Source organism: Solanum dulcamara, chromosome 7, assembly GCF_947179165.1.
Source record: "Solanum dulcamara chromosome 7, daSolDulc1.2, whole genome shotgun sequence".
Taxonomy (NCBI): domain Eukaryota; kingdom Viridiplantae; phylum Streptophyta; class Magnoliopsida; order Solanales; family Solanaceae; genus Solanum; species Solanum dulcamara.
This window is the reverse complement of record NC_077243.1, coordinates 16,105,976-16,117,034: the sequence shown is the minus strand read 5'-3', so window position 1 is coordinate 16,117,034 and position 11,059 is coordinate 16,105,976.

The window sequence follows — 11,059 nt, the reverse complement described above, 5'->3', positions numbered from 1 at the left end:
TATTCTGACCACTCTATTGGGTCAAAACAAATTCACAAAAATAATTATGTACTTTCAATATATAATCAGAACAAGCAAAGGTTTTATGTTCAAGTGTCATTTTCATCCATTAATAGTATATTTTCACTTAATATATTTTACTAAACTTCTAAAATTTGGTTATTTTTGAAAGGTCGGAATGACCTTGGAGACCTCTGTACTTGACTTCGTTTGTCAGTTGAACCCTCCTACTTAGTAGTTTGATAACTGAGCCATTAAACCCATTAGAACACAATATTTCAAACCCTTCTAATCATTGACCGACTTATGTGGCGTTGAGTTGGATAAACGTATGAAAGCACGCGTTTTAAAGCGAGTATATACATAATTTTAAATTCAAATTATTTTTAAAAATAATAATTAATTTTAGAAAAAAAAACATCTCCTTCAACCACCCCTACCCCGCGCCCAACTTTCTTCTTCTTCAACCTATCTTCTTCCGCATCCAATCCCCAAAATTCTTCTCCTCCAGCCCTTTTTTTCTTCGAATTCATCAATCACACCCATTCTCCTCCTCATCTTCTTCTTCTTCCTCAACTCAAAATCCCATCCCATAGCCCCTTCGTTGGCCACCCCCTTACCTCTCTAATATTTAGTTTTCTAGATTTTAAAAATATTGGTACCATTGTTTGTGTTAGTTAGTTTCAAAGAAGAGGTGTGTGTATGGATTAACATGAAGGATGATGATGGGTATTGAAAGTTTTTTAACTTCATGGATGAATTTGAAAAAGCTTAAAGAACAATAAATGAGTCTTGTAAATTTGTGAAATTAATTTTAAAATGTGATTGATGCTCATTGGATTTCTGTTGGTAAACTTGTAGTTGAATTTTCAAGTCAAATGGGAAGAATTTCAGTTATTTGGCATGAATTTGGTGTTGAATTTATGAGTAATATGAAGAAGATGGCTATTTGAATTTTTTCTGAAATTTCAAAAGTGCCTTATTTGATTTTTTATTTTTTAAAATATAACTTCTTATGTGTCATTAAAAATGATGTGGAATGTCACATGAAGACGAGTGTATTACACGCACAATAATTGGATGAGAAAAGGATTTGAATTATTGTATTCTAATGATTTAAGGGTTCAATTGGCAAACTGCTAAGTAGGAGGGTTCAACTGACAAATGAAGCCAAGTATAGAAATCTCCGAGGTCATTCCGTGTTTTGAAAAATTATTTTTTTAGATAGCTACAATCAAGATTCTAAAACTGTTTTTTCTGGAAAAAACATTCTCATGCCTCCTTTGAAACTTCATTATGTAACGAGAGAAGCTTTTGCCAATTTTTTAAAATTATATTAATGCATTGCATTCTTTATCGAAATACCATCTATTTAATATTCTCTTCATTTAATTTTATTTGTCCAATATTAACTTGACACATTTTAAAAAATAAAATAAGTAGAATGACAATCTTACTATATCATCGAAATACCATCTATTTAATATTCTCTTCATTTAATTTTATTTGTCCAATATTAACTTGACACATTTTAAAAAATAAAATAAGTAGAATGACAATTTTACTATATCACTTTTTGAATATAATAAATTCAATGTATTGAGAAATAATTATGTATAATTTATAACAGGTAATTTGAGTAGCTTAGTTGGTGGTTGATCACAATTTAAACTTTCACCTTACGTAAACAAGTAATGTCCTCCTCTTTTTCCTTTTTTCCTAACCATACGTAAACAAAACAAAAGTAATTATATATAGAGCCCGTTTGGATGGGCTTAAAAAAGTAAATTTTAGGTATGAAGTGCTTTTAGAACTTTGAAGTGCTAAAAGTTATTTTTATAAATAATCAGTTGGGTGTTTGGATAAAAGTGCTTAAATGAGAAAAATGATGTGAATTTTAGGGTTAAAAGAATAAAAAGGGTAGTTTGGGAATTTAGTTAAAATATAAGGGATACAAAAGTAATTTCCATGGTCAAAGAAAATGACTTTAAGAACTTAGAAAAAAAAAGTTAGGAATCCTAACTTTTCATTTTTGACTGACTTTAAGAACTTTATGGCTTAAAGTTAGCATTAGGCAAACACGTTCAAAAGCTAAAAAGTAGCTTTAAGTTGGTTTTGACCAACTTAAAGCCCATCCAAACGGGCTCATAGTATAGACACATAAGTTTTATTAGATTGAATTCATATAAAATTTGAATTAGATCCATGTTCATTTAGGTTGAATGATTAACTTGGACTTTACAAATTAATTAGTCCCTTTTAATAAAGTGAAAATTTCACAAATAACTACTATAAAAATCTTAATAGGTCGAAGTAGCTACAGTTTAGGTAATTATATTCCGTAACTATAGCTATAACAGTTGTTTGTATAATTCACAGACCAATTTGTATAATTCGCTGTGAATATACAAATCCATTTGTATAAATCGCTAGCCATATACAAACAGGGTAAATATATACAAATTATGTACTTATACATTCTAAGAATTTTTCAAGACTTATACAGATCAAATATATTAATATTATAATTATATACATGGTAGGGTAAACATATACAAAATCTGAATTTATTCAATTAGGAAATTCTGAATTTATACAAATAAATTTTAAATTTATACAATTGGGAGCTTAATAATATAAATTATGGATAATTATAGTTATGTATATTAATTATTGGAAAAGATTTGCCTCGAGCGGGAATTAACCTAAATTATAGTTATGTATATTAATTAACTAGTATATGTTTGCTAATTTGTGTCATTGTCCCTTTAATAAATTCAAGTCCAAAGTTCATTACACCTTGAAGTCCGAACCCATACCATGTGTCATAGTGACTAGGCATTAAAGAACAATAAGAAGGCGCGACATGTTCAATTGATGTGGCAGTCCTAGTGAAATTCAAGAATCAATCACAATGCACCAAGTGTTAAAATGACATATTTTGGCGAATCATAAGCAATCTTGTACACCCTTTGCAACTGTAAATAGGAGATAAACATGAAATTCAAGGGTATTCTGAAAACACTTTAACAATCATTCAAGAAGCCTTGGAGAAACTCATAACATCAAATACATAATTCTTTGAAAAAGTGTTCAACAAAGTTCTTTTCGGAGATCAACCCAAAGCGAAAGTGTTGTCCGACGTTTTCAGAGATCAGATACATCTCAAGAATGTTAGGATCATCCTACATTAGAGAAACACACTGTTGACGGTCCTCGAATCACAAAAAAAATAGGAGAGAAGAATCAAGAGAGTAACGAAATTATACTCACAAATTCATCAATAAAAATTATATTTTTCTTTTATTTATTTTGTTTACAGTTAATTTTCAGTGCTACAAAAATTTATTGTGAACATATAGTTAATAACAAGGATAAGTTAAAAATTAAGTGCATAAATTATCTCTTGATTTTTTTTAAAATAAAAAAATAAATATATATATGTATTTTAGCATATAGTGAATAAATAAAATTAAACAGAGAGTATTATGATTTTTATGGCCCTTGGAAGGGGTCATCTATATTGGAATATTAAGACATGACTAGTTTCAGAATTTAAATAAACTAAAATAAATCATCCCATATATACACGACAGTTATCACTTTATGTGACAACTCAATGGTAGTGGCTAGGGGTGGCAATTGAACATGTTGGGTTAAGTTTAGACGAATCATAATGGGTGAAGACAGTAATTGAATCAAGATCTATTCCAACCCAAATTAATTAGCGTCAAAACTAGTTGGGTCAAAATAGAGAGTATTATGATTTTTATTGCCCTTGGGAGGGGTCATCTATATTGGAATATTAAGACATGACTAATTTCAGAATTTAAATAAACTAAAATAAATCATTCCATATACACACGACATTTATCACATTATGTGACAACTCAATTGTAGTGGGTACAGGTGACAATTGAGCGAGTTGGGTTAAGTTTAGAAGGGACATAATAGGTTAAAATAATAATTGGGTCAAGATCTAACCCAATCCAAATTAGTTTGGATCAATATGGATTGGGTCAAAATGGGTTACATAATGGGTTATATGACGGGTCAAGACCCAATCCAATCCAATTTTTACTAAACTTAATTATTTTATTTATTTTTTTAAATTATTTTAGTACCTAATAAAATTATTTTTTTCTTTATTATGGCTATATATAACATATCAAATTGAAAAAAATATATTTTTATAATTGTTTTAACAAGATTTCTCATGAGACAATTCCCATTATATATCAACCCAATTTTTTATATGTTGAAATGAATTGAGTTAATGAATGAGCGGCACAATAATCAATCTAAATTTAAACGAGTTGAATTTAATTAAACGGATTGAATTTAATTTTGTCACCCCTAGTAGTGGCACACTCTTTGTTGCAGTGGGGAATTAACTCTCTGCTGAAAAGTAGGGCTGGGCATAAAATACTGAAAATTGAATTATCGAATTATCGAATTGAACCGGCTATTTTGGTATTTCGATATTCGATAATTCGATAATTCGATTCGATATTTGGTACTGAAATATAAAATTTGGTATTTCGGTGTCGGTATTTGATATTTACAATTATACCGTTCGGTATTCGAAAAAAGGCTGGACATAAAATACCAAACACCGAATACCAAAATTAAATGACCAATAGTCCAATTCTATACGTCTGTAGGGCCTAAAGGAGTAAAAGGCTAAACGCCCATTGTAAAAATATTAAGTCACACCCAAATCTCTAACCCTAAGAGTCTTAAGACCTTCAGTACTTCACCACCTTCATCTCATTTTTGATTTCCCTTTCTATTCATCCAAATCGGCAAATCCTAACTTGGACAACAATCGTCTTCTTCCAAATTTCTCATCCAAAGCCTGTGATTTCTCCATCTTAATTTCTTATTCTACTTCATCTTCGTACGGTCGAACCTCCTTCTTCTTCTTCTTCTGTGGACCGTGAGGTGACTGCTAAATTTTTGTTATACGCTGTTCTCTGTCTACTTACTTGGGTCCTTTCTTGATTTCTAATGTGGCATCGGAATGTGCCTTTAGCACCGGGGGCGTATTCTTGATTCATTTAGGAGTTCTTTGACTTCAAAATTGATGCAAGCTGTTATTTATCTTCAAGATTGGCGTCTAAATGAGCCTTATCTCATAAATATTGAAGAAGATTTTAATGATCTTATGAAACTCGAACTTGGTATGTTTTTCAGTTTTTTTATTTTATTTTTTTATTTTTTTATTTTTTTTACTTAGTTTAATTGTTGACACATTTTAAATTCTTTTTAGATATGGATGATAGCTCAAAAGATTCTGTCGTTCTTGATTTGTAATCGCAAGATGCCTCAGGTCAGGTATAAGGCTCTGAATTTTCATTTAATTATTCCACATTAATCTGTCGAATATGTCGAATGGTTATGTATCAGCTATTGTCATGTATCTGATTAGAATTTAAGATGAAAGTTTATATACCAGATTCTCATTTATCAATCTTTAATGCTTCTGATATATCTACAACCTATGTCAATATAAAATGTTATGTATCAACCATAATTCAGTTGAAAACTAATACAATAATTTCATGTATCAAGCTTTACTGCTTCTATCAGATACATAAGAATCTGATACATAAGCAACTTTACTGCTTCTGATAACATAAAAATCTAATACATATATCAACCTTTACTGCTTATGTATCAGAACCATAAGAATCTGATACATAAGCAGCTTTACTGCTTCTGATAACATGAGAATCTTATACATGTATCAAGCTTTACTGCTTATGTATCAGATATATAAGAATTTGATACATATATCAAGCTTTACTTCTTATGAATCTGATACATAAGCAACTTTACTTCTTCTGATAACATGAGAATCTGATATATGTATCAAGCTTTACTGCTTATGGATCAGATACATAAGAATCTGATACATAAGCAGCTTTACTGCTTCTGATAACATGAGAATCTGATACATGTATCAACCTTTACTGCTTATGTATCATATACATGAGAATCTGATACATAAGCAGCTTTACTGTTTCTGATAACATAAGAAGAATCTGATACATGTATCAAGTTTTACTGCTTATGTATTAGATACATGAGTTACAATTTTACTGTTAAAAAACTAGAGTTTGATAAAAGCAAATTGATTTGTTTAATTACTAAGCAATTTTCTTGAATTCCTACCATATATTACTTCAAAACAGCCAACATGGGGTAATCAGTTGTTTACTTATTTCATAAACTGGTATAAATTTTGGCTAACAGATTTCGTTCCCTTTGTTTCATACTCAATGATCAACAAAGGGTCTGTGGATTTTCTTTCTTGTTTCTAAATCAGAATATATTAGAAAGAGTTAATCTTATGTGCTTGAGAAATGGATTGATATGTTGTTGTTGGACCTTAAATTTTCCAAATTGGAGAAAGTGATGTACACAACTGTTGCCAGAGAAGTGAATATATTGTTGCTGTTACTAATTACATTGACCCCTTGCATAGTATACTTGCATTCTAATACAATGGACTTCGACTTCAATATGGTATTACCAATACTGTACCGAACCGAAGTTTGATTTACCAACTATCGAATTACCGAACTGAAGTTTGAAAATTTGGTATTTGATATATACTTTGAATTACCAATTACCAAATTATCAAACCCGAACTTTGAAAATACCGAACCGAATACCGAACGCCAGTCTTGCTGAAAAGGTTCTAGAGGGAACTTATCTTTGACTTATAATATTTGAAGTATTGCTCGTTTAGTTGCTAGGTAGAAAATGAATTATTATAAGTCAAAATTATATATTATTTTTTTATAAAATAAAAGATGAATAATTAATAAATTTAGTGCCATTAATATTTACATAATTTTTACTCAGGTTTTTGCGGTTACAACAATAATATACTTAGTGAAATTTTATAAATGAGTCCTGGAGATGGTAGAATGTACGAAGACCTTACAACTATCTCATTGAGATAGAGAGGTTGTTTCTGAAAGACCCTCGGTACAAAAGTTACAGCCCTAAGTACTAAAAAAATAATATATAAAGTAGGGATGTTCAAAACTGAACCGAAATTGATAAATCGAACCAAAATAAAGTTATTAATTTATCGGTAATGGGTTATTGGTTAAACAGTTTCGATAATGATTTTAATTTTTTTATTATCGGGTCATCGGTTCTTAATGGTTTAAAATTTTTTCTTAACGGGTTAACCGATAACCCAAAAGTAACATAAAAATTTATATTTATTACCATTCGATATATAAAGTCCTTCACTTAGAGTTTATTTTCCATACTTTTATTTCTTGTTGTCTCAAACTCTTGGTTATTATACAATGTTTTACATTTGCTTTTGAGCAAGATGTAATTTATCAACTCATTTGCATGATTCGTTTGGTTTGTCATCTTGTTTCTAAGTGATTTTGAATGATTTTTTTTGTATCAAATCTTAACAGTTTAACCGATAACCAAATCGATATTGATCAATAATCGATAAATCGATAACCGATAAGCCAATATCTTAATGGTTTTATAATGGTTTGGCATGTCTACAACCGATAACCGACAAGTCAAACTGATAAACATCAAAACCGAACCGATTGATACGCAGCCATAATATATAGCATAATGAAAAATCAAAAAGTGATGCAAATTTTATAAGACAAGAACAATAACAATAGCAAAGTAATGTGATAATCAAATTTGCTTAATGACAATCTAAATCTTCATCAAATGAATTCAAATTTTATAGAAAACACTTTAGATTATTTTCAACAAGTAATTTTCATCCCAAATTTCTCATAAATATCAAATTTGAATAAATTCAGTTCTTCAAATTTATTCAATAATATGATATTATGTTTCTAATATAATTTACACCGTCAAATCTTACATAAATCACTATTAAGTGAGCTCCAAGTACAATCACAAATAGAATTTATAAATCAATTATCTATCAATAGAAACTTATAATTTTCAATTTTAAATTGAGTCTTCAAAAATATGAACTCAAAAATTTCAACATTGAAGATTCCTAAATATTTCCTCCAAATGCAGAAAATAAGGATGAATTCGCTACTTGGCAATCAAAGGGCAATGGTGAACGAATTGAAATAACTCTGAAATAAGCAAAGAGGAAAAGAAAATGTGTGACAAGTATATGTTTATTAATGCTCTTTTAACACGGGAAAATAGTTATCACAAATTATATATAAAAAAGGGGTAGTCCGGTGCACTAAAGCTCCCGCTATACGCAGAGCCCGACCACAAGGGTCTATTGTACGCAGCCTTATTTTGTATTTCTGTCAGAGGCTGTTTCCAAGGCTTGAACCCGTGACTTCCTGATCACATGACAGCAACTTTACCAGTTACTCCAAGGCTCCCCTTCTTATCGTAAATTATATATAATATGAAACAAATCAATTAAAAAATAAAAATATGAGCTTATTTTAATTATAAACTTGAATCAAGTAATAGACATTATATATAGAATCTAAAAAACTCAAAAAAAAATATTACTATTACTTTCTTTCCCCTTTTGGCATTTGCAACCAGGAGCGGATTTACGTGGAGCCCAGGGGTTCATTCAAATCTTCTTCGTCAAAAAATTACACTATATATACAAGGTCAAATTTAGATCGTATAAGTATATATATTAAAATCAACCCTCTAAAAAAATGTGAGAAGCTTAGCTTAGTGGATAATGGGTTCAAGAATTACTCCTACGTCACGGGTTTAGGGTTCAAGTCTTACGCACAACAAGTTTTTTCTCCTTTTAAATGCTTTGAAAAATGGAAAGTCCATAGTAAAGACTTAGTTGGGCTCAATTTTGGGGTTGAATCTTCTTCTCCTTTTTCATTATTTTTTCTATTTCGTATATTTCTTCATTCTAATTTGTCTTTGTTTAATTTATCAGACACATTCTTTTATTTTTTAATCTTCTTATATCTATTATTCATTTTATTTCAATGTAACTCTTTTTTCATGTACTAACCTAAATAAACTCTTTTAAAAAATGATGAATTATATTAAACTTGAAATTGAGATAGAAATATAATATATATTTTTTAAAAGGTAAATTATATGTAATTGAATGAAGAAACTTAAAAATCGTCAATATTCTTTTAACAATAATAATTTAATAGAATTCATGGAATTTCTTTTCTATTTTAAAGAGATGTAAACTAAACGTATTTTATTTCTTCGTTATTTGTCTTTTTTCACAAATGATGATTAACCTAGTAAATTAAACTACATATGAATTAAAAAAATTGACGATGCCATTTATTTATCTTCTGAATATGCATTATAATATTAGTGACTCTATTCTTACACACTTTTAGAGAATCTTGACGATTTTCATAGTAATATGTAATTGAATAGATACTAATTTAATATTTTTAAAAAAGTGTAAAATAAAGTAAAACATTACAAAATAAAATTATAAAAAGCACAAAAAAATTTAAGAATGCTCGATGGAGCAGGGTAAAAGTAGGAAGAAATACTTAATGCAATTTGATAAAATAAGTTAAATTTACCAGGTTAAAGTAAATATTTTTCTTCCCCGTCTAGCAAACTTTTTCATCCTTTAATTTTCATGTGCTTTAGGAATTAACTTTTTGTCACGACCCAACCTCGTAGGCCGTGCTGGGTGTCCAAGATGGACACTCGCGTATACCCCTATTAACTGTAAGTAAACCTGTCGCATGATTACGCATTGGCACAACCTTTCTCCTGAGGGATCACAACTTATCATTTAGGCAACATACCACATAAGCCGACGAGGCTATCATAACATGTGGGGTTGTCCCCCTATGTACATACACGCGAGCTGACAAGGCTGCCATGACGAAGGGAACGTCCCAAAATATGATTCATATGGACATAATCGAACACGCATATATACACAATCCACACACATGTGTACAGACCTCTAAGAGTATTAACGATAACATATGGCGGGACAGGGCCCCCGCCGTACCCTTGAATGAATAATATACACATCAGAAGGCCAATACCAAAAGCTAGGCTCCGATACAATGGATCTTTTCCCAAACCACTGTGTAGAATCCTAAGCTGGCGGATCCCAAAAACGCACGTCTGTACCTGCGGGCATGAAACGCAACCCTCCGGAGAACGGGGGTCAGTACGATATATGTACTGAGTATATAAAGCATAACATGTCATAATTGAGACAACAGCTGAAATAGGGATGCAGGCAACAAGTGTAACAGTTAACAAATCACTATACCTGCACCTTATGAAATGAGGGCATGTACATCTTCCTCACATACCATACCTGGCCCGCTGTGGGACTCGGTGCTATAAGTGTATCACTATATTTTATATGCATGTCTATATACTGTATCCGCCCCTTTGGTAAAGGACTCTGTGAGTAATCATCTCATCATTTATCAGGCCCGGCCCTTCATGGGATGTGGTGAATAATCATTTCATCATTTATCATACCCGGCCCTTTATAGGACGCAGTGAATAATTATTTCGTCGTTTATCATGCCCGACCCTTCATGGGACGCGGTGAATAATCATTTCATCATTTATCATGCCTGGCCCTTTCATGCTATGCGGTGAATAATCATTTCATCATTTATCATACCCGACCCTTCATGGGATACGGTGAATAATCATTTCATCATTTATCATATCTGGCCCTTCATGGGACGCGGTGAATAATCATTTAATCATTTATCATACTCGCCCCTTCATGGGACGCGGTGAATAATTATTTCATCATTTATCATGTCCGGCTCTTCATGGGATGCGGTGAATAATCATTTAATAGCATGCTCGAGCAGAGTAGAGAGTAACCATATGCAAGTAAAATCACCGTCTAAGATTCAAAGAAATAGTCAAGTGAACCGTCACTTAAAGATCAGGATAGTACTTGTCTTAAGTACCCTCTAAAGGTCATTGGGGATCATATTAAGTGAAGCCTCAAGCAACATAAACGTGCATCAAGATAATGCTACACAGCTTATGCAATCAGAGACATTTATCATCACAGAGTCTTTAGAAATAGGAGCTTACGTACTCAGTCACTACT